The sequence below is a fragment of the Phyllobates terribilis genome, unplaced genomic scaffold (assembly GCF_046119375.1).
Source record: "Phyllobates terribilis strain yellow unplaced genomic scaffold, ASM4611937v1 Scaffold_2__4_contigs__length_985480577, whole genome shotgun sequence".
Taxonomy (NCBI): domain Eukaryota; kingdom Metazoa; phylum Chordata; class Amphibia; order Anura; family Dendrobatidae; genus Phyllobates; species Phyllobates terribilis.
The window spans coordinates 430,428,904-430,452,843 of record NW_027362762.1 but is presented as its reverse complement, the minus strand read 5'-3'; the positions used below and the strand labels follow the sequence as shown (position 1 = coordinate 430,452,843).

Sequence of the window (23,940 nt, the reverse complement as noted above, 5' to 3'; positions counted from 1 at the left end):
TGTGTCTGATGATGTGTCACACACCACATGGCCAAATAAGGTTGTAAAATGTTCAAATGAAATTTCCTGGTGAATGCATTTGTCTTGGTTGAAAGCAATGCAAAAGTGCAAAAACGCATCAAAAACGCTACGTGTGAACATAGCCCAAGGTGTGGAGGAGTATTTTTGTTTTTGGTTATTTATTTTTCTTTATATACTTTGTACATGTCATGGAAAGGATGTTCCTTAACATATTTCCCAGGAAAATCCATTTTGGTTTAGTTTTGGTATGTTTTATTGTGAGTCCGTAAAAGTGGCGTAATACCTCTGACAACGTTGTTGACAGAAGTGACCTGGGAGTCAGAAATGCTTCCAGGGGTCTTCCACATGCTGTCCCCATGTCATTTGAGCACTGTTCCCATCGATTTGGGCAATTTTTAGGCCCTCTGCAGACCGCCGGGGGTAGCTGCCTGAAAAATGCTTGAGTTTCCCATAGACTTACATTGGGCTCGTTGCTCGGGTCGAGCACACGAGTATTCCAATTTGCTCAACCCGAGCAACGAGTACCCGAGCATTTTAGTGCTCGCTCATCACTATTAATATGGGCAAAAGAACACAGACATTGGACAGAGGAAGATTGGAAAAAAGTTTTATGGATAGACAAATCAAAGTTTGAGGTGTTTGGATCACACAGAAGAACATTTGGGAGATGCAGAACAACTGAAAAGATGCTGGAAGAGTGCCTGGCGCTTTCTGGCAAGCATGATGGAGGTAATGTGATGGTCTGGGGTTGCTTTGGTGCTGGTAAAGTGGGAGATTTGTACAAGGTAAATAGGATTTTGAATAAGGAAGGCTATCACTCCATTTTGCAACGCCATGCCATATCCTGTGGACAGCGCTTGATTGGAGCCAATTTCATCCTACAACAGGACAATGACCCAAAACACACTGTAATGGAGTAGCCAGCGCAGTCACCAGATCTCAACCCCATTGAGCTGTTATGGGAGCAGCTTGACCGTATGGTATGCAAAAAGTGCCCATCAAGCCAATCCAAATTGTGGGAGGGGCTTAAGGAAACATGGGGTGAAATTTCTCAAGATTACCTCAGCAAATTAACAGCTAGAATGCCAAAGGTCTGCAATGCTGTAATTGCTGCCAAGGGAGCATTCTTTGACGAAAGCAAAGTTTGAAGGAGAAAATTATTCTTTCTTAAAAAAATCATTATTTCTAACCTTGTCAATGTCTGGACTATATTTTCTAATCATTTTGCAACTCATTTGATAAATAAAAGTATGAGTATCATGGAAAACACAAAATTGTCTGGGTGACCCCAAACTTTTGAATGGTAGTGTATAGCACCCTGTCTTTGTTACATATCGTCCTCTCTTGTTAGATATAAACTGAAATGGCTACTGATGGAACATGGTGAAGCTTCTTTTCTGATGGAAGAGCTGATGGACTGGTCTTCTGGTTAGATGCTGCCACATCAGCAGTCATTTTACATCTAACAAGAGAGGACTCTATGTAATAAAGAAAGGGCGCTGTGAATAACTAAAATAATGAGAATCCTCAATGTAATTGAATGCTCTAGATGAAAAGAGATGATACCATGTAATAATGGACGGAGCTCCACATAACAGAGGACGCTACATAATAAAAGACGGCACCATACATAAATAGAGAGGATGTTACGTAATAAGGAACGGCGTTATACATTGGGTACAGAAAGTATTCAGACCCCTTTAAATTTTTCACTCTTTGTTTCATTGCCGCCATTTGGTAAATTCTAAAAAGTTTATTTTTTTTCTCATTAATGTACACTTTGCACCCCATCTTGACTGAAAAAAAATAGAAATGCATCACAAGGTCATAAGTATTCAGACACTTTGTTCAGTATTGAGTAGAAGCACCCTTTTCAGCTAGTACAGCCATGAGTCTTCTTGGGAATGATGCAACAAGTTTTTCACACCTGGATTTGGGGATCCCCTGCAATTCTTCCTAGCAGATCCTCTCCAGTTCCGTCAGGTTGGATGGTAAACGTTGGTGGACAGCCATTTTCTGGTCTCTCCAGAGATGCTCAATTGGGTTTAGGTCAGGGCTCTAGCTGGGCCAGTCAAGAATGGTCACAGAGTTGTTCTGAAGCCACTCCTTTGTTATTTTAGCTGTGTGCTTAGGGTCATTGTCTTGTTGGAAGGTGAGCCTTCAGCCAGGTCTGAGGTCCAGAGCACTCTCAAAGAGGTTTTCATCCAGGATATCTCTGTACTTGGCCGCATTCATGTTTCCTTCAATTGCAACCAGTCGTTCTGTCCCTGTATCTGAAAAACACCCCCATAGCATGATGCTGCCACCACCATGTTTCACTGTTGGGATTGTATTGAGCAGGTGATGAGCATTGCCTTGTTTTTCTTCACACATACCGCTTAGAATTATCACCAAAAAGTTCTATCTTCGTCTCATCAGACCAGAGAATCTTATTCTCATAGTCTGTACTGTGCCGTACCTGTTGCCATAAACAAAGTGCAGGCTGTAACTCTGAGAATGGAGCCTGTGTACTGTGTGGCAAGTGATAAAAAATGCATAACCTGTTACTCTATGTTCACCTTTTTGACTGTGAATAAAAAGAACACTGTTTATAACAGCTGGTTTGGCTTCTTGACTGAGATGGTTAAATGGGACAGTTCTGCACCAAGCGCATGGTCTGTGGAGATCTCAGATCTCGAAGCATCATCGCACATGCAACCCCACAGTACACTATTTCCTGTAGCAGGCCGGGGTGTCAAAGAAGCGACACTCGCCCATGACTACCACCCTGCGGTCCGTTGCAGCTGCATTGTCAATTTGTCTGCCCCCAGGAAACTCCCTTTAAGTGATATTTACCTTTACACATACTGTCTACACAGTGTCTCAGGTACTAATTAAATACAGTATATATATATATATTATATATAGTGTACTATTGTTATCAGTGTGTGTATACACACATACATACACAGATAACCACAGTACACATAGTTACATATAAACACTGTGCATGGGTACATATACATATTGTAATGCAGCGGCTTGCTGCATTGCCAAAATGTCTGAGGGGGTGTGTTCTGGCTTACCATGTACCTCCCCTTCAGGTGACTGATCACATGACTGTGACATCATCACAGGTCTTGTGCGCACAGAGAATACATATATCCGGGTGGTTTTGAAACACAGGAAGGCAAGAGACCTGATCCCTGTGTCTTGGACACCATTAGCCCTGGACACGTGGCCTGGAGACCATGTCTGGTGAGCCTTAAACCACAGCTTTGGCAGAACAGAGCTGATAGAAGCGGCTAGACCCGGCAAAGGTAAAAGACGGTGCTTGATATGGACATTAGTGTTGTTACCTTGCTGAAGATTGTATCTGAAGCCAAGCGGGCACAGCTGCCACTGAAAGGCTCTAGGATATTATGTGTGTAACATTCCTGCGAGCCACTGAGATGGACTATGTTATAAGCAGTTTATGATGTGTAATAAACTGCTGGACTTCAGTTCACTGGAAACCGTTGCTTGTGTGCTTTAATTGACCCGGTGAAGTGAGTGCCCCTCAACATGATCAATATTGTTACCTCACAATTGGTGGAGAATGCGGGCAACTGCAGCCTGGTTGCAAGGGGTAACGGCACAGGACGACAAACGTGGATGCAAGCATCTGGCTGTGGCTCGGTGGGGCCACGAAGATTAAAGCATCTGGCTGTAACTCGGTGGGGTTACGAAAATTGTCGTCGCACTCAAACCTGGTTTGCTGTGGCTTGGTGGGGCCACGAAAATTTTTCCGGGGAGAGTGGTGTGAAGTGTCTGCTGTGAACAGCGTACCATGATGGCTATGAATGGAGCAGTTTTCCCAGACGGGAAGGAGAAGGGATTAATGACCGGCTGCAAACACTCTTCAACAAAATAGAGTATCCTGAAGAAATGCAGGAGCTGATAAAGATGGCTGTGAAGGGAGCAGCAAATGAGACTGAAGCTATTGAGCGATTAAAGTGCCTGTTAAAATCGCAGCAGCAGGTATTTGAGAAACGACAACAGGACATGGTACAGGAACGGCAGGAGCTGTTGGCACATTACAGAATGGTGGCAGCGGACCATTCCTTGAGTTCTCCTGTGGCGCCGGTACTATCTCAGAGTGCCCAGGGAGGTAGTAAGATATGTTGTGAACTGGGTCCTAAGACTATTGCAGGATTTTTTTTAAAGTACCCCCTACAGGTGTGGTTGTCCAAAAGGGAACGGAGTCTCAAAAGGGGGTGGAGCATACAAAACCAGAATTGGTGACTGGTCGTGTGTTGGTACCACCTAAAAATGACAATTCGACCGTTGTTATCTGGGTAGCTCCAGTAGAAGGGGTTGACATCAAAGTGAGAGGTGACTTGTTGGTCCACAACACCATGGGGAGTGACACAGACCCCACAGCTGACGGTGACACTACGAAAGTAGAAAGAGAGCTCAGTCAGGAGGAGTTAAACGAGGTGAGAAAGTCCCACTCTCGTCGTCGAAGGTGCAAGGGCCACAAAAAAGTTGCTCCTGTAGCCTTTGTTGAAAGGGTAAATAAAGAAAATGCAATGCTGTATGCCTTTATTCCCAGTGTGGATCCTCCTTTAGAAGCAGAGGAGATCAGGATGGAAGAGGAGGTGGCCAATCATGACCAAGAGCTGGAGCCTGTCAGGCAGCAGTATCAGAGTGATGTGCAGCAACTAAGGAAAAACATGGAGAACGTGTCCCGGGACCAGCTGAGCATGGAGTCTGAACGGCAGAAAATAAACCAGGTTGTGAGGAACTTGCAGCGAGAACTGGAGGAAAGCAGCGAGGAAATCAACCAATGGAAGGAAATGTTCCAGAAAAATAAAGAGGACCTCCGCAAAACCAAAGAGGAGGTTTTGCAGTTGAAGCTTGAGGAAGAGGAGTCTGAAGATGAGCTGAACGAGATGAAAAATTGTTTCTCCCTGGTGCAGTCAGAGCTGAACCAAGTGAAGAAAGGCTCTGTGGATTCGGAGGAAGCAGAGGTCACAAGAAAGGAAGTGCAGAGATTTCAGTAGCAGGTGAAGCAGCTGATGCAGGAGAAGCAAAGGCTGGATGAGGGTCTTTACCAGCGAGATCGGGAGCTATCTGCCCTGAAAGGGGCATTAAAAGATGAAGTGTTTGGTCACGACTGTGAGGCAGAAAAGATGCGTGAAAAATTCAATAGGGAACTGCAACATACCAAAAGAGACTATGAGGATCTCCTCAAGGTTAAGAAAAAAATAGAGGATGATAAGGCTGATGCCGAGCACATGCGCCAAGTGATTGAGACCACTCTGCAGGACACCCGTGATGAGAATGATGATCTCCGCAGAAAGATCCTAGGACTGGAAGCTCAGGTGAAGGAGCTGAAAACATTCTGTGATGATCTCCAGAGGGCAGAGACGTGCCTTAAGGATAGAATCGGCAGGATGGAAGCTGAGCAGAAAAAGATGGAGCAGTCTATCGGAGAAGCCACAGGCACAGACCAGGGTCAGGAGTTTGCCACTGGATTAGGGAGGTATGAAGCAAATATCTCCTCGAATAATGCGAGCTTGGATGATTTGGTGGATGTAAGAGCCGAGATCAAGGAGCTCAAGGAGACGCTACAAGCCCATTTGAAGCAAAAGAAGCTTGAGAGACTGGCTGTCGAGAGCTGAGTGGGCGCATTGGAGACAGAGAGGGCTGAGAGAATTCTGCTGATAAAGGAGCAGTTGAAGTGTAGCACCCTGAGGATTCGGCTGCTACAGGGGTATTGCACCTCAACCCAGAGGTGTGGTATTCCACTCCCGGGTAAGGATGGAGTTTGGAACTGAGCTAGTAGGCTGCATGTGACGCGCCCCCTGGGACATATTCCTTTTTGAGGGGAATACCCGGCACCGGATCAGATGGGGGGTTGTAGTCTCCGAGCGGCTGTGACCCGGCCCCGTGCCCAGGGCGTCAAGCTCAGTGTTATGTGGCAGTCCTACAGATGTTATTAAGAGTTCTTTTGTGTCGACTACGCCACCCGTTGTGATGCGGTCACTGTGGCCGCCGCTGCAGCAGGGTCCGCTGAGGCTGATGGTGCAGGTGCAGCTTGAGATGGGATAACCCCCAACGGGTGGGGTATAGCCTCAGGGGGAACAGGTGCAGAGGATGGGGGTTGTGGTGGTGTAGTGCAGACGGCAGTGAAGACAGAGTCGGGTTGTGCAGTTAAGGGTGTTTACTTACTGCAGATGTTGTACTGGTCACTCCAGCTCCGAGTGACCACCCGAGCCGTGCTGCGTCCACCAGGTCCTGGATCCAGCCAACCCCCAAACAAGTCCGGAGCGTGGCCCTGAGCTCTCCTTCTGTCCCGTTCACTGGCCGTCCCCACCAGTGATCCACCTAGGTCCAGCTCCCTCGGGCCTTCTGTTGGGACACCCTTGGCCTTGGGTTCCCTGACCCTTCATGTGGTGTGCCTTCGGGGTGGATGTGGTGGGTGACCATGGCAAACGCTGCCCACGGTCTCCAGTCTCTGGCTGGGGAATGTTTTTACCCCCACCAGCTTGGGTTCCGGTACCCTGATGCCGACTCTTCACCCGGGGTTTTAATTTGGGATCTTAGAGTCCTGTTCTTCTGTGCCTCTGGGTCTCTCTCTTCTCCTCTCTCACTCTGGGTCTTTCCTTCTCCTCTGCTCCTGACTTGTTCTCTGCATCTGACCCTGTTCTTAGTTGGTGCCCACCTTATATACACCCTCTATGTGTGAGCTCAGGTGACCAGCACCCAGTGAGCTCCTAACTTTACCCAGGCTGCTCCCCCTATCTGCCCCTACACTACTTGGGATGTACCACCCCCCTCCCACTCCAGCCAGGAACAGACTCGGTCGTACCTGCACATTTCTAAGTGGGAGTACCGTCGGTCTGCTCCTCGGAAATGGGATGTGTGTAGTGCATGCAGCCTACCGAGCTCAGTTCCACACTCCATCCTTACCCGGGAGTGGAATATCACACCTCTGGGTTGAGGTGCAATACCCCTGTAGCAGCCGGATCCTCAGGGTGCTACATTCCCCCCTGGTAAATCACAGCACGTCCTCGGGCTGTAAGACAAAAACAACACCAAAAACATACAAAATTTTCATATGAACATATAAAACATATAAAACATTATATAAATAACATATCTTAGCAGATAAAACTTTCTCGTCGTCTCAGGCCCCTGGTTCCTCCTCCTCCGGACACTGTGCAACGTGTGTCCGGGAAAAAGTGCGACAGTCTCTTAGAAAAACTGGTTTTCTATAAAACCGGTAGGGGGCGCTTTAGGAAGCGCAACTATATACAGGGGAAGTTGGCCGCTCTCAGTCCTCGGCCAGGTAAGGAGGGAAAGGGAATGGCTGCTCACAGTCCTCAGCCTGTGGGATTAAGGGGTTAACGGGTAAACAGTTCACTCAGCTGGTCCCAACGGGGACTATATATATGTAGCAACAGTTTCAGTTTCTTTATACCCCGATCGGGTAACTTATTTACAGCACCTGCTCTGCCGCACTCAACGGCGTCTTCCTCCTGCTCTTTGCTTATAGCTGGTGGTAACTTCAGACCCGTCCGGGTCCTCTTGCTCCTCCTCCTCACACCGCAACTCCTCCTCCGTCAGGCGGTGTACGTGGAGGGCGTAAGGTCCTTTGGCACACTTGTGCCGGGTGAAGGTGACCTCGTCTCCGATGTAGAGGTCACGACCTCTGTGCCCCTCCGGCAGATGGGACTCAACGTCTCTGCGCGTTACAAAAACGTCGCCGGGGGTGTTGTGGTCTCTGATGAAGCCCCACCCATGCTGCTGGTTGAACTTGATCACTGTCCCGATGGTGCGGGGACAATGCGCTGCACGGGGGTCCCTCCTGGCTTGGCTCTTCTGCTCGGCGCTCCGTACTTGGGCCTGTTGCTCCCGGACCCGCCTCTCTCTCCGCTCCCTCGCAAACTCTTCAAGCTGCTGTCGGCAACACTCAGCACGCTCTGCTGCAGCTGCCCTGGTTTCCTGAGTGAACCCCATTAGGTCTTCTCCGGTGGGGTCCCACTCAAATTGGGCTTCTTCCAGAGGAGGCGAGATCCTTATCACGGGCTTCGGAGCCGGAATCAGGGGTGCACACATGGCCCCAACCCTCCTCTGGTGCTCCAGTTCGTAATATTTCTGGGGCCAGATGAAAGGCTGCCCGTCCGGCCACGTGTGCTGGGCAAACAAGTCCTCTCCCAGACGCGGCACCCTTGGTTTTACGGGTGCGGGCGCGGTGGTGGTGGCGCCCGGGTTGTCCAGGCCTTGCGGCCAGGCCTGGGGCACCTGGAAGGTGAAGGGCACCGTTAGGACGGCGGCACCCTGGGCTACCTGGCCTTGCGACCAGGCCGGAGGCTCCGCGGAGGTAGGGGGCGCTGTTGGTATTGCGGCGCCCGGGGGTACTAGGCCTTGCGACCAGGCTGGTGGTACTTCCTGCTTGGTCACGCTCGGGATCGAGGCGTGTGACGTCACAGGGGTCGCGGCGGCGGCTTCCGGTTGGGGCCTAGTCTGCGTCGGTGACATGGCGTTTTCGGGCACAGCAGGGGGACTTTCGGGTTCTGCGACGGGGAGCTGGGGCAGGTAAGCGGTGTCCCGGCTTGGGGTATAGACGTCCCCTTTACCTGCCTCCATGCGTTCGGCTCCCTTCTCGGCGCCGTCTCCGGCCTTTGGTCCTCCCGCGCCATCCTCAGAGGCGGTCTGTTTCCTCATCTTGGCTGGCGTGCTCCGGGTCTTGGTTTCAGCTTGCTGGGCCATCTCCCGGCTCCATTCCGCCAATATCTCGCGCTGTACCCGGGCCATCCTCCGTGCGAGGCCCTCCAGGGCAGTCTGTGCACACTCCCGGTCTCGGGGGAGCTGTGCAAGGACCTCCACTAGGCCTAGTGGGGTCGTGGTGTCCAGCAGGCTCCTGACCAATGGGTCGGTGCTGCTCTGCTCTTCTTCCAGCAGGCTCCTGGCCAGCGGGCCGGTGCTGCTCTGCTCTCTGGACATCTCCGGGTAAGCTTTTCTGCTGCTCCTCTCCAGGCTTCTTGCCTCCGGGTGCGCTCGCTCCAGACTGCTCCAGGCGGCACCCATCTTCGTTCTTTTCTCTCGTCTCCTCCCACTTCGAGGGCGGTCCCGGGGCAACTCGGTGACTGTCAGCTCCAGGGGTAGTTCTTTCACGCTGACAGACACCTCCAGCATCACAGTCTCTGTTGGTGGGGGCGGTTTCCACTTTTGGCGCCATTTTCTGTCCCGGCCCACGATGGGAGGTGGCCTCTCGCCCTCCTTTGGCACGCCCATAATGGCGTCCGCTGCTCTTCCAAGGCGGGAAATCTTCGGATTTGGCGGGAAGCGTCGCCCAGTGGCGGGAAACTCTGCAGATGGCGGGAACAAGCTGGAAATGGCGGACAATCGGCGGGAAACGACCTGTGATGGGGTCCGATGGCGTGGACCCTCCGGAACCGGCGGGAGACTTCTTTCTGAGGTAAACTTGCACTTTTCTTCAGGCACGCAGTACCCGGGTGTTGCGGGCACGTAATCCTGCCGACTACGCCAAAGTTGACGCGCCCCCTGGGACATATTCCTTTTTGAGGGGAATACCCGGCACCGGATCAGATGGGGGGTTGTAGTCTCCGAGCGGCTGTGACCCGGCCCCGTGCCCAGGGCGTCAAGCTCAGTGTTATGTGGCAGTCCTACAGATGTTATTAAGAGTTCTTTTGTGTCGACTACGCCACCCGTTGTGATGCGGTCACTGTGGCCGCCGCTGCAGCAGGGTCCGCTGAGGCTGATGGTGCAGGTGCAGCTTGAGATGGGATAACCCCCAACGGGTGGGGTATAGCCTCAGGGGGAACAGGTGCAGAGGATGGGGGTTGTGGTGGTGTAGTGCAGACGGCAGTGAAGACAGAGTCGGGTTGTGCAGTTAAGGGTGTTTACTTACTGCAGATGTTGTACTGGTCACTCCAGCTCCGAGTGACCACCCGAGCCGTGCTGCGTCCACCAGGTCCTGGATCCAGCCAACCCCCAAACAAGTCCGGAGCGTGGCCCTGAGCTCTCCTTCTGTCCCGTTCACTGGCCGTCCCCACCAGTGATCCACCTAGGTCCAGCTCCCTCGGGCCTTCTGTTGGGACACCCTTGGCCTTGGGTTCCCTGACCCTTCATGTGGTGTGCCTTCGGGGTGGATGTGGTGGGTGACCGTGGCAAATGCTGCCCACGGTCTCCGGTCTCTGGCTGGGGAATGTTTTTACCCCCACCAGCTTGGGTTCCGGTACCCTGATGCCGACTCTTCACCCGGGGTTTTAATTTGGGATCTTAGAGTCCTGTTCTTCTGTGCCTCTGGGTCTCTCTCTTCTCCTCTCTCACTCTGGGTCTTTCCTTCTCCTCTGCTCCTGACTTGTTCTCTGCATCTGACCCTGTTCTTAGTTGGTGCCCACCTTATATACACCCTCTATGTGTGAGCTCAGGTGACCAGCACCCAATGAGCTCCTAACTTTACCCAGGCTGCTCCCCCTATCTGCCCCTACACTACTTGGGATGTACCACCCCCCTCCCACTCCAGCCAGGAACAGACTCGGTCGTACCTGCACATTTCTAAGTGGGAGTACCGTCGGTCTGCTCCTCGGAAATGGGATGTGTGTAGTGCATGCAGCCTACCGAGCTCAGTTCCACACTCCATCCTTACCCGGGAGTGGAATATCACACCTCTGGGTTGAGGTGCAATACCCCTGTAGCAGCCGGATCCTCAGGGTGCTACACATGCACTACACACATCCCATTTCCGGGGAACAGACCGATGGTACTCCCACTAGAGAAATGTGCAGGTACGACAGTGTCTGTTCCTGGCTGGAGTGGGAGGGGGGTGGAACATCCCAGTAGTGTAGGGGCAGATAGGGGGAGCAGCCTGGGTAAAGTTAGGAGCTCATTGCGTGCTGGTCACCTGAGCTCACACATAGAGGGAGTATATAAGGTGGGCACCATCTTAGATCAGGGTCAGTCAGTCAGTCAGTTGTCAGTCTGTGAGACGTCAGTCTGTCAGAGTGTAACCTGAGAAGCAGAGCAGAGGAGAAGAGAGAGAGACCCAGAGGCGCAGAGGGGACCCCAAGAGCCCATAAGAGAGCTAATAGGGTGAAGGGTCGGCAACAGGGTACCGGATCCCAAGCTGGCAGAGGCTACAGCACACCTTAGCCAGGAACCGGAGGTCGTGGGCAGGATCTGCCACGATCACCCACTAAATCCACCCGGAAGGCAGACCAAGAATAGGGTCAGGGAGCCCAGAGGAGGCTTGACCAACAAGAGGCCCGAGGGAGCCGGACTTAGGTGGATCCCTGGTGGGAACGGCCAGAAGAAGGGAGAGACAGAAAGGAGCTCAGGACCACACTCCGGAGTTGCCTGGGAGTTGACCGAGTCCAGGACCTGGTGGACGCAGCACGGCTTGGGTGGTCACTGCTGTACACAGTGACCCGAGCAACACCAGTAAGTAAAACCCTGGAACTGCATTTTATGCCTCTGAGTCTCCTTGCTGCACCTTCACAACCACCATCCTCCACGGCTGACCCCCTGAGGCTATACCCCTCCCGTTGGGGGTTATACTACCTAAGCTGCACTCACATCATCAGCCTCAGTGGACCCTGCTGCAGCGGCGGCCGTATTGACCGCAAATCAACGGGTGGCGTAGTCGACACAAAAGAACATCTAGTAACATCATAAGGACTGCCACACACTGAGCTTGACACCCTGGGCACGGACCGGGTCACAGCCACTCGGAGACTACAACCCCCATCTGATCCGGCTCCGGGTATCCCTAACAGCACTGGCCCAGGGGGCGCGTCAACTTTGGCGTAGTCGACACAAAAGAACATCTAGTAACATCATAAGGACTGCCACACACTGAGTTTGACACCCTGGGCACGGACCGGGTCACAGCCACTCGGAGACTACAACCCCCATCTGATCCGGCTCCGGGTATCCCTAACAGCACTGGCCCAGGGGGCGCGTCAACTTTGGCGTAGTCGGCAGGATCTCGTGCCCGCAACAACCGGGTACTGCGTGCCTGAAGAAAAGTTCACCGTTACCTTAAAAAGAAGTCTCCCGCCGGTTCCGGAGGGTCCCCGCCATCGGGCCCCATCACAGGTCGTTTCCCGCCGGTTGTCCGCCATTTGCAGCTTTTTCCCGCCATCCATGGAGTTTCCCGCCACTGGGAGACGATTCCCGCCATTTCCAAAGATTTCCCGCCTTGGAAGAGCGGACTCCATTATGGGCGTGCCAGAGGGTGGCAAAAGGCCACCTCCCATCGTGGGCCAGGTCGAAGAATGGCGCCGAAAGCGGAAACCGCGCCCACCAACAGAGACTGTGATGCTGGAAGTGTCCATCAGCGTAAGAGAACTGCCCCTGGAACTGACAATCACAAAGTTGCCCCGGGACCACCCTCAATGTGGGCGGAGACAGAACAAGAGAACGAAGATGGGTGCAGCCTGGAGGAGTCTGGAGAGAGCGCACCCGGATACAAGACGTCTGGAAGAGAGTCCAGAGAGAGCCTACCCGGAGATGGAGGGAGAGTCAGGCAGCACCGACCCAGTGGTCAGGAACCTGTTGCAGGTCGCCACTCCAGAAGGCCTGCTGGAGATCCTAATACAGCTCCCCCGAGACCGGGAGTGTGCACAGACTGCGCTGGAGGGCCTCGCACGGAGGATGGCCCGGGTGCAGCGAGAGACGTTGGCGGAGTGGAGCCGAGAGATGGCCCAGCAGACCGAAACCCGTCAGCGGAGCACGCCACCTGAGACGAGGAGACAGACCGCCTCTGAGGATGGCGCAGGAGGAATGAAGGCAGGAGACGGCGCCGAGAAGGGAGCTGAACGGACGGAGGCAGGTAAAGGGGACGTCTCTACCCCGAGCCGGGAAACCGCGTACCTGCCCCAGCTCCCCGTCGCAGAGCCCGAAATTCCCCCTGCCGTGCCCGTCGCTGCATCATCACCGCCGCAGACTAGGCCTCAACCGGAAACCGCGGCCGCGACCCCTGTGACGTCACACGCCTCGACCTCGAGCGTGGCAAAGCAGGAAATACCACCGGCCTGGTCGCAAGGCCTAGTACCCCCGGGCGCCGCTATTCCAACAGCGCCCCCTACCTCCGCGGAGCCACCGGCCTGGTCGCAGGGCCGAGTAACCCAGGGCGCCGCCGTTCTTACGGTGCCCTTTGCCTTTAAGGTGCCCCAGGCCTGGTCGCAAGGCCTGGTCAACCCGGGCGCCGCTACCACCACAGCGCCCATAGCACCTAAAGTACCGCACCTGGGTGAAGACCTGTTTGCCCAGCATACGTGCCCGGATGGGCAGCCCTTCATATGGCCCCAGGAGTACATTCAGCTGGAACTCCAGAGAGCAAGGCCCATGTGCGAGCCCCTGATTCCGGCTCCGAAGCCCGTAAAGAGGACCTCGCCCCCGCTGGAGGAGGCGCAGTTCGAGTGGGACCCCACCGGAGAAGACCTCATGGGGTTCACTCAGGAGACTCGGGCGGCCGCAGCAGAGCGTGCAGAGTGCTGCCAGCAGCAGCTCGAGGTCTTCGAGAGGGAGCGGAGAGAGAGGCGGGTCCGGGAACAGCAAGCGCAGATAAGGAGCGCGGAGCAGAAGAGCCGGACCCGGAGGAACCCCCGTGCAGCCCACGGTCCCCGTGCCACCGGGACTGTAATTAAATTCCAACTGCAGCACGGTTGGGGTTTCATCAGGGATCATCACACCCCCGGCGACGTCTTTGTCACCCGCAGAGACGTAGAAAGCCATCTGCCGGAGGGACACAGAGGTCGTGACCTGTATGTAGGGGACGAGGTCACCTTCACCCGGCACAAGTGTGCCAAAGGACCCTACGCCCTCCATGTGCATCGCCTGACGGAGGAGGAGCTGCGGTGTGAGGAGGAGCAAGAGGACCCGGACGGGTCTGAAGAATCTAAAGAAGGAGCAGGAGGACGCCGTCGCTGAAGTACGGTAGAGAGAGACTGCACATAGTTACCCGTCAGGGTATAAGAACTGTTCTAGTTAAAATATAGTCCCCGTTGGGACCAGCCAATTGAACTGAAACCCGTGTGTCCCTATTCCCACTGACCGAGGACTGAGAGCGGTCAATCCTCCCTAATACCTGGCCGAGGACTGAGAGCGGCCATATCCCCTTGTATATAGTTGCGCTTCCTAAAGCGCCCCCTACCGGTTTTATAGGGAACTGTTTTATTCCAAGAGAGACTGTCGCACTTTACCCGGTCACAAGTTGCACAGTGACCGGAGGAACCAGAAACAAGAATGTTATTCATATGAAAAGTTTATTGCTGATATATCTATATGATGTTTTCTATGTTTATGTTTATGAAAAAAAATTGTATGTTTTGGATGTTTATATTTTACAGCCCGAGGACGTGCTGTGATTTACCAGGGGGGAATGTAGCACCCTGAGGATTCGGCTGCTACAGGGGTATTGCACCTCAACCCAGAGGTGTGGTATTCCACTCCCGGGTAAGGATGGAGTGTGGAACTGAGCTAGTAGGCTGCATGCACTACACACATCCCATTTCCGGGGAACAGACCGATGGTACTCCCACTAGAGAAATGTGCAGGTACGACAGTGTCTGTTCCTGGCTGGAGTGGGAGGGGGGTGGAACATCCCAGTAGTGTAGGGGCAGATAGGGGGAGCAGCCTGGGTAAAGTTAGGAGCTCATTGGGTGCTGGTCACCTGAGCTCACACATAGAGGGAGTATATAAGGTGGGCACCATCTTAGATCAGGGTCAGTCAGTCAGTCAGTTGTCAGTCTGTGAGACGTCAGTCTGTCAGAGTGTAACCTGAGAAGCAGAGCAGAGGAGAAGAGAGAGAGACCCAGAGGCGCAGAGGGGACCCCAAGAGCCCATAAGAGAGCTAATAGGGTGAAGGGTCGGCAACAGGGTACCGGATCCCAAGCTGGCAGAGGCTACAGCACACCTTAGCCAGGAACCGGAGGTCGTGGGCAGGATCTGCCACGATCACCCACTAAATCCACCCGGAAGGCAGACCAAGAATAGGGTCAGGGAGCCCAGAGGAGGCTTGACCAACAAGAGGCCCGAGGGAGCCGGACTTAGGTGGATCCCTGGTGGGAACGGCCAGAAGAAGGGAGAGACAGAAAGGAGCTCAGGACCACACTCCGGAGTTGCCTGGGAGTTGACCGAGTCCAGGACCTGGTGGACGCAGCACAGCTTGGGTGGTCACTGCTGTACAAAGTGACCCGAGCAACACCAGTAAGTAAAACCCTGGAACTGCATTTTATGCCTCTGAGTCTCCTTGCTGCACCTTCACAACCACCATCCTCCACGGCTGACCCCCTGAGGCTATACCCCTCCCGTTGGGGGTTATACTACCTAAGCTGCACTCACATCATCAGCCTCAGTGGACCCTGCTGCAGCGGCGGCCGTATTGACCGCAAATCAACGGGTGGCGTAGTCGACACAAAAGAACATCTAGTAACATCATAAGGACTGCCACACACTGAGCTTGACACCCTGGGCACGGACCGGGTCACAGCCACTCGGAGACTACAACCCCCATCTGATCCGGCTCCGGGTATCCCTAACAGCACTGGCCCAGGGGGCGCGTCAACTTTGGCGTAGTCGGCAGGATAGAACATCTAGTAACATCATAAGGACTGCCACACACTGAGTTTGACACCCTGGGCACGGACCGGGTCACAGCCACTCGGAGACTACAACCCCCATCTGATCCGGCTCCGGGTATCCCTAACAGCACTGGCCCAGGGGGCGCGTCAGAAGCAGGAAGAGCTTCAGAGATGGGCTGCTGAGAGGCGAGTAGCCAAGCTAGAGGAAGAAGTTTTCAAGCTCAAAGGTCGCCTGGCAAAGTACCAATCAGTGAACGAGGCCGCCTTGGAGAAGAAAAGGGCAAACAAGTTGCGCTTAATTCTTTATACCATAAGAAGGTGGACCTGAGGAGAGCTGAGGAACTGTTAAAAGAAGATCAGTATGGGATGGAAGATGTCAAGAGGAGAATTCTTGAGTTCATAGCTGTGAGTCAGCTCAGGGGAAGCATACAGGGTGAAGAATCTGAAAGTCAGTTGTCCCTGAAACCTGAGCCAGATGATCGTTTGGAGACCACTGGTGAGACAGAAACTTCTCGGTACAAGTGCCTCATAGATGTACCCAAAGATTTGAGAGAAGAATGCACCAGAGAGTCAGTACATGAAGAGTTTAAGAAGGCCGTGGGAGCCTGTAAGGTGTACTCGACCTCAAAAGCTAAATAGCTGGTGGTCCTGTCCACAACCGAAGTCACAGCTGTCCTAAGTGACATGCACTGGCGATGTGTTCGCACGAAGAGGATTGTCCGGTTGAAGACGGAACAAGCCATTAGACAACTGGAGCTTATGAGAAAAGCTCAAAGTCTGCAGGAAGAAGTCATCTGGGTGCCTCATGCTCTGGTAAGAAAGCTCATTGGGAGAAATGGCCAAGCCATGCAAATGATGGTAAAGAAGTCTGGTGTGATGAAAGTAAGCAGTCCACGTGATCAACAGGACTGGATACTGGATGAAGACGGCATGGTGTCCTTCTCCGCTATAGGAACGGAAGAAAATCTTGCATATATACGGATGCTGAAGGAGTACCGAGTGACCTACCTGCGAGAGGTAGAACAGTTGAATCTCGCCAGACTGCGAATGGAAAGACAGCGTCACCTGAGCAGCAGAAGATGGCAGCCATCTGTAAATTGTGAGACCAGACAGAGAAAGGGCCCTCAAAATAATAGAACGGCTGCAGCAGAAGTTAGAGACCTTTCAAGATGTCCTGAGGATAGTGGGCGTGGGTTTAGTGGTAGTGAGTCCTCCAGTAACTCAGGTCTGAGAGACCCATACAAATGACCCAAAAGAGTATGACACAGTATGGAGTCGGACCTGACCTTAGATACAAGGGCAAGTGAGTCGCACTGCTGTATTGACCGCAAGGAGCGATGGAGGTCTGACAAGGTTATGACTCGGAAATGTGACTTGACGAAGTTAGTGACAATGAAAGATGGTAGGTCCCTAAGGAATGGGCTAATGTTGATGACTAATGTTCCAGGGGCTGAGCAGCGCAAACGTCAAGTACATGGGCTCTGTTTGAATCGTGGGTTATAATGTGATTGTGTATATCATGTGTTCAATACCATGGGCTTGAACAAGAGGGGGAGGATAGGTAATGCAGTGGCTTGCTGCATTGCCAAAATGTCTGAGGGGGTGTGTTCTGTCTGACCACATACCTCCCCTTCAGGTGACTGATCACATGACCGTGACATCATCACAGGTCCTGTGCGCACAGAGGATATATTTATCCGGGTGGTTTTGAAACACAGGAAGGCAAGAGACCTGATCCCTGTGTCTGGGACACCATTAGGCCTGGAGACCATGTCTGGTGAGCCTTAAACCACAGCTTTGGCAGAACAGAGCTGATGGAAGCGGCTAGACCCGGCAAAGGTTAAAGACGGTGCTTGATATGGACATTAGTGTTGTTACCTTGCTGAAGATTGTATCTGAAGCCAAGCGGGCACAGCTGCCACTGAAAGGCTCTAGGATATTATGTGTGTAACATTCCTGCGAGCCACTGAGATGGACTATGTTATAAGCAGTTTATGATGTGTAATAAACTGCTGGACTTCAGTTCACTGGAAACCGTTGCTTGTGTGCTTTAATTGACCCGGTGAAGTGAGTGCCCCTCAACATGATCAATATTGTTACCTCACAATTGGTAGAGAATGCGGGCAACTGCAGCCTGGTTGCAAGGGGTAACGGCACAGGACGACGAACGTGGATGCAAGCATCTGGCTGTGGCTCGGTGGGGCCGCGAAGATTAAAGCATCTGGCTGTAACTCGGTGGGGTTACGAAAATTGTCGTCGCACTCAAACCTGGTTTGCTGTGGCTTGGTGGGGCCATGAAAATTTTTCCGGGGAGAGCGGTGTGAAGTGTCTGCTGTGAACAGCGTACCATGATGGCTATGAATGGAGCAGTTTTCCCAGACGGGAAGGAGAAGGGATTAATGACCGGCTGCAAACACTCTTCAACAAAATAGAGTATCCTGAAGAAATGCAGGAGCTGATAAAGATGGCTGTGAAGGGAGCAGCAAATGAGACTGAAGCTATTGAGCGATTAAAGTGCCTGTTAAAATCGCAGCAGCAGGTATTTGAGAAACGACAACAGGACATGGTACAGGAACGGCAGGAGCTGTTGGCACATTACAGAATGGTGGCAGCGGACCATTCCTTGAGTTCTCCTGTGGCGCCGGTACTATCTCAGAGTGCCCAGGGAGGTAGTAAGATATGTTGTGAACTGGGTCCTAAGACTATTGCAGGATTTTTTTTAAAGTACCCCCTACAGGTGTGGTTGTCCAAAAGGGAACGGAGTCTCAAAAGGGGGTGGAGCATACAAAACCAGAATTGGTGACTGGTCGTGTGTTGGTACCGCCTAAAAATGACAATTCGACCGTTGTTATCTGGGTAGCTCCAGTAGAAGGGGTTGACATCAAAGTGAGAGGTGACTTGTTGGTCCACAACACCATGGGGAGTGACACAGACCCCACAGCTGACGGTGACACTACGAAAGTAGAAAGAGAGCTCAGTCAGGAGGAGTTAAACGAGGTGAGAAAGTCCCACTCTCGTCATCGAAGGTGCAAGGGCCACAAAAAAGTTGCTCCTGTAGCCTTTGTTGAAAGGGTAAATAAAGAAAATGCAATGCTGTATGCCTTTATTCCCAGTGTGGATCCTCCTTTAGAAGCAGAGGAGATCAGGATGGAAGAGGAGGTGGCCAATCATGACCAAGAGCTGGAGCCTGTCAGGCAGCAGTATCAGAGTGACGTGCAGCAACTAAGGAAAAACATGGAGAACGTGTCCCGGGACCAGCTGAGCATGGAGTCTGAACGGCAGAAAATAAACCAGGTTGTGAGGAACTTGCAGCGAGAACTGGAGGAAAGCAGCGAGGAAATCAACCAATGGAAGGAAATGTTCCAGAAAAATAAAGAGGACCTCCGCAAAACCAAAGAGGAGGTTTTGCAGTTGAAGCTTGAGGAAGAGGAGTCTGAAGATGAGCTGAACGAGATGAAAAATTGTTTCTCCCTGGTGCAGTCAGAGCTGAACCAAGTGAAGAAAGGCTCTGTGGATGCGGAGGAAGCAGAGGTCACAAGAAAGGAAGTGCAGAGATTTCAGTAGCAGGTGGAGCAGCTGATGCAGGAGAAGCAAAGGCTGGATGAGGGTCTTTACCAGCGAGATCGGGAGCTATCTGCCCTGAAAGGGGCATTAAAAGATGAAGTGTTTGGTCACGACTGTGAGGCAGAAAAGATGCGTGAAAAATTCAATAGGGAACTGCAACATACCAAAAGAGACTATGAGGATCTCCTCAAGGTTAAGAAAAAAATAGAGGATGATAAGGCTGATGCCGAGCACATGCGCCAAGTGATTGAGACCACTCTGCAGGACACCCGTGATGAGAATGATGATCTCCGCAGAAAGATCCTAGGACTGGAAGCTCAGGTGAAGGAGCTGAAAACATTCTGTGATGATCTCCAGAGGGCAGAGACGTGCCTTAAGGATAGAATCGGCAGGATGGAAGCTGAGCAGAAAAAGATGGAGCAGTCTATCGGAGAAGCCACAGGCACAGACCAGGGTCAGGAGTTTGCCACTGGATTAGGGAGGTATGAAGCAAATATCTCCTCGAATAATGCGAGCTTGGATGATTTGGTGGATGTAAGAGCCGAGATCAAGGAGCTCAAGGAGACGCTACAAGCCCATTTGAAGCAAAAGAAGCTTGAGAGACTGGCTGTCGAGAGCTGAGTGGGCGCATTGGAGACAGAGAGGGCTGAGAGAATTCTGCTGATAAAGGAGCAGTTGAAGCAGGAAGAGCTTCAGAGATGGGCTGCTGAGAGGCGAGTAACCGAGCTAGAGGAAGAAGTTTTCAAGCTCAAAGGTCGCCTGGCAAAGTACCAATCAGTGAACGAGGCCGCCTTGGAGAAGAAAAGGGCAAACAAGTTGCGCTTAATTCTTTATACCATAAGAAGGTGGACCTCAGGAGAGCTGAGGAACTGTTAAAAGAAGATCAGTATGGGATGGAAGATGTCAAGAGGAGAATTCTTGAGTTCATAGGTGTGAGTCAGCTCAGGGGAAGCATACAGGGTGAAGAATCTGAAAGTCAGTTGTCCCTGAAACCTGAGCCAGATGATCGTTTGGAGACCACTGGTGAGACAGAAACTTCTCGGTACAAGTGCCTCATAGATGTACCCAAAGATTTGAGAGAAGAATGCACCAGAGAGTCAGTACATGAAGAGTTTAAGAAGGCCGTGGGAGCCTGTAAGGTGTACTCGACCTCAAAAGCTAAATAGCTGGTGGTCCTGTCCACAACCGAAGTCACAGCTGTCCTAAGTGACATGCACTGGCGATGTGTTCGCACGAAGAGGATTGTCCGGTTGAAGACGGAACAAGCCATTAGACAACTGGAGCTTATGAGAAAAGCTCAAAGTCTGCAGGAAGAAGTCATCTGGGTGCCTCATGCTCTGGTAAGAAAGCTCATTGGGAGAAATGGCCAAGCCATGCAAATGATGGTAAAGAAGTCTGGTGTGATGAAAGTAAGCAGTCCACGTGATCAACAGGACTGGATACTGGATGAAGACGGCATGGTGTCCTTCTCCGCTATAGGAACGGAAGAAAATCTTGCATATATACGGATGCTGAAGGAGTACCGAGTGACCTACCTGCGAGAGGTAGAACAGTTGAATCTCGCCAGACTGCGAATGGAAAGACAGCGTCACTTGAGCAGCAGAAGATGGCAGCCATCTGTAAATTGTGAGACCAGACAGAGAAAGGGCCCTCAAAATAATAGAACGGCTGCAGCAGAAGTTAGAGACCTTTCAAGATGTCCTGAGGATAGTGGGCGTGGGTTTAGTGGTAGTGAGTCCTCCAGTAACTCAGGTCTGAGAGACCCATACAAATGACCCAAAAGAGTATGACACAGTATGGAGTCGGACCTGACCTTAGATACAAGGGCAAGTGAGTCGCACTGCTGTATTGACCGCAAGGAGCGATGGAGGTCTGACAAGGTTACGACTTGAAAATGTGACTTGACGAAGTTAGTGACAATGAAAGATGGTAGGTCCCTAAGGAATGGGCTAATGTTGATGACTAATGTTCCAGGGGCTGAGCAGCGCAAACGTCAAGTACATGGACTCTGTGTGAATCGTGGGTTATAATGTGATTGTGTATATCATGTGTTCAATACCATGGGCTTGAACAAGAGGGGGAGGATAGGTAATGCAGTGGCTTGCTGCATTGCCAAAATGTCTGAGGGGGTGTGTTCTGTCTGACCACATACCTCCCCTTCAGGTGACTGATCACATGACCGTGACATCATCACAGGTCCTGTGCGCACAGAGGATATATTTATCCGGGTGGTTTTGAAACACAGGAAGGCAAGAGACCTGATCCCTGTGTCTGGGACACCATTAGGCCTGGAGACCATGTCTGGTGAGCCTTAAACCACAGCTTTGGCAGAACAGAGCTGATAGAAGCGGCTAGACCCGGCAAAGGTAAAAGACGGTGCTTGATATGGACATTAGTGTTGTTACCTTGCTGAAGATTGAATCTGAAGCCAAGCGGGCACAGCTGCCACTGAAAGGCTCGGGGATATTACTTGTGTAATATTCCTGCGAGCCACTGAGATGGACTATGCTATAAGCAGTTTATGATGTGTAATAAACTGCTGGACTTTAGTTCACTGGAAACCGTTGCTTGTGTGCTTTAATTGACCCGGTGAAGTGAGTGCCCCTCAACATGATCAATATCGCTACCTCACAATATATATTTATATATAACAAGTGCAAACAAGTATGCTAATACACATGGGTAATAGTAAAGCTACACATGTTATTACTTACATATGGCAGGTGCATTCCTCCATCTTCAGCAGCTCCATCTTGGTGGTCTTCTGACTGTCCTCCATCATCACTACAGGCCAGATCTGCAGCTGTCAGTCAGCCTGTCTCTGCCTCCTCACTACCTCTGATAGCTGCAGAGAACAGGTTCCGAGCAGTCAGTGATTCTGACACTTCTTCTCCTTCCTCCTGAGAAGTTCTGAGCTGCCTGACCCATGTGAACATCGGCCATCACATCAACCTCCCCTCCAGACACATCTGACAAGAGTCTTCATGAACAGTGGAACAGTAGATTTTAATGCAACAGCTTGGACAGTCCAAAACATTAGTCTCTTAGCAACAGGCTTCAATAACAGTAATAGCTTCTTCTTGCAAAGGCACATTAATAAACAGTCTTTCTTAGTAGAACAGTGCAGGACAGATCAAGTCTTTTTAGCAGCACACTTCTATGCACCCACAACAACAGGTTTTTCCTTCACAAAGGCACAATAGTAAACAGCATTCTTTATCCTGCATTGAGATGGAGGAGGGGAGGGGTTGATGAGGGAGATGATCCCTGTAACACAATTCCTTCCAGTCCTTATCTTCCTGCCCTATAGCAGACTTTCTGAATTAGCAATGCAGGGTAGCTGACCTTTGCTAGCTTCACCCTACACTTGACTTCTGTATTCTTGCCTGCGCTTCTGTCAGGAATAGATCACACACACCCCTCTCTTTGGCTGCAGCCAGAATAGTAAACAACCCCCTAAAATCCCCCTGGGGCTCTGCTAACCACTCCCTGTCTCCTGTGACTGTGTTAACCCCTCTAGTTGCTGGATGCTTCTGATGCACAACACTTCCTGTCTCCTGTGATTGTTTTAACTCTTATAGTTGCTGGATGATTTTGAAGCAACAGCATTACTTCTGCATGTCACATGGAGGTAGCTGCAGGGGATATTGATGTGACAGCTCATGTTAACATTGGTCAGGCAGTTCAGTTGCCAGAACTATTCAGAAGGAAGGAGAGTTGTCAGATGCACTGACTGCTTGGAGGCTGTTCAGAGCAGCAGTCAGAGGCTGTGAAGAGGCAGGAGACAGGATTGGCTGAGAGCATCAGCCGTACATACCAGGCCTGCTTCATCCTGCCTGTGCCTGAATACCCAGCGCTGAGAAGCCGGGGCATGTCCAGGAATCTCCTGCTCCTGCATCAAACCTAAGGTGTCAAAAAAGGGTGTCAGCAGAAGACCACTTAGCAGTAGGGACATGATTTCCCCACCCATTGGAACTCATCCCCTGAATACCGAAGTTGCAGGGTAAAAAATAGCTTACAGCTCTACCTGAACACCCTAAACTGTTTTTTTCTCTCCAAAAAATATAGCAGGAAATGCCATTACAGGTTCGAGAGAGACCAAGAGAGAGAAGTTTTCATCAAACTAATTATCTGACTCTGCAACTGATATTGCAATGATTCAAGACTCTGGCATTCCTTAGCCAGTTCCTGAATCGTATGCATCAGATTCGCCATCTGATCACAGAGCGTGTAAACAGGATCCATACTGACATAAAAGACAAACGTATAAGCCAGTTTTAATGTGATGCTGAGTCACTTCTCACGGTCAAACCGTGAGTCGGGGAAATCAATGAGTCCGAGGTCAAGAGCCAGGAGCATACGTCTGAAACAGAGGGGAGAGACAAAGGCATAGTCAGGTCACAGTCCGGGATAAGAATTTCAAGGTCAGAATGCATCAAGGCAAAAGGGGTAATACAAACAGGTAGTCAAAAGGCAAATCCAAGTTACAGCAGCAAAGATCAGAATATCAGAGTTCAGAGCACAGAGCAAACACACCACTGAGCTGAAAGCTACGACTGGCAAAAGTCCCAGCATAGCTAGCCAGCTAAATGGCCAAACAATCACCCTGTAAGAGTCACACTTGGAGGATTTCTAGCATGCCCATCCTAATTGGGCTGCAAGGAAATCCGATACAGAAAATTGACAGCTCAACATGCCTCTGCATACTATGGGATGGACTAGTTGTCACTCACAATGCTGACACGCCCATGCAATCCATAGGGCGGCTGAACTGTCA

At 51.5% G+C, this 23,940-nt stretch overlaps 1 protein-coding gene and 1 pseudogene across 1 annotated transcript in view; one reads left to right on the top strand and one right to left on the bottom strand.

Annotated features, from left to right (window-relative positions):
* The window catches only part of LOC141246090 (multidrug and toxin extrusion protein 2-like), a 354,159-nt gene that overhangs the window by 134,293 nt on the left and 195,926 nt on the right, over positions 1–23,940 (bottom strand). The gene's annotated exons all lie outside the window — the stretch shown is intronic.
* On the top strand, positions 4,629–21,179 carry LOC141242302 (cingulin-like; annotated as a pseudogene).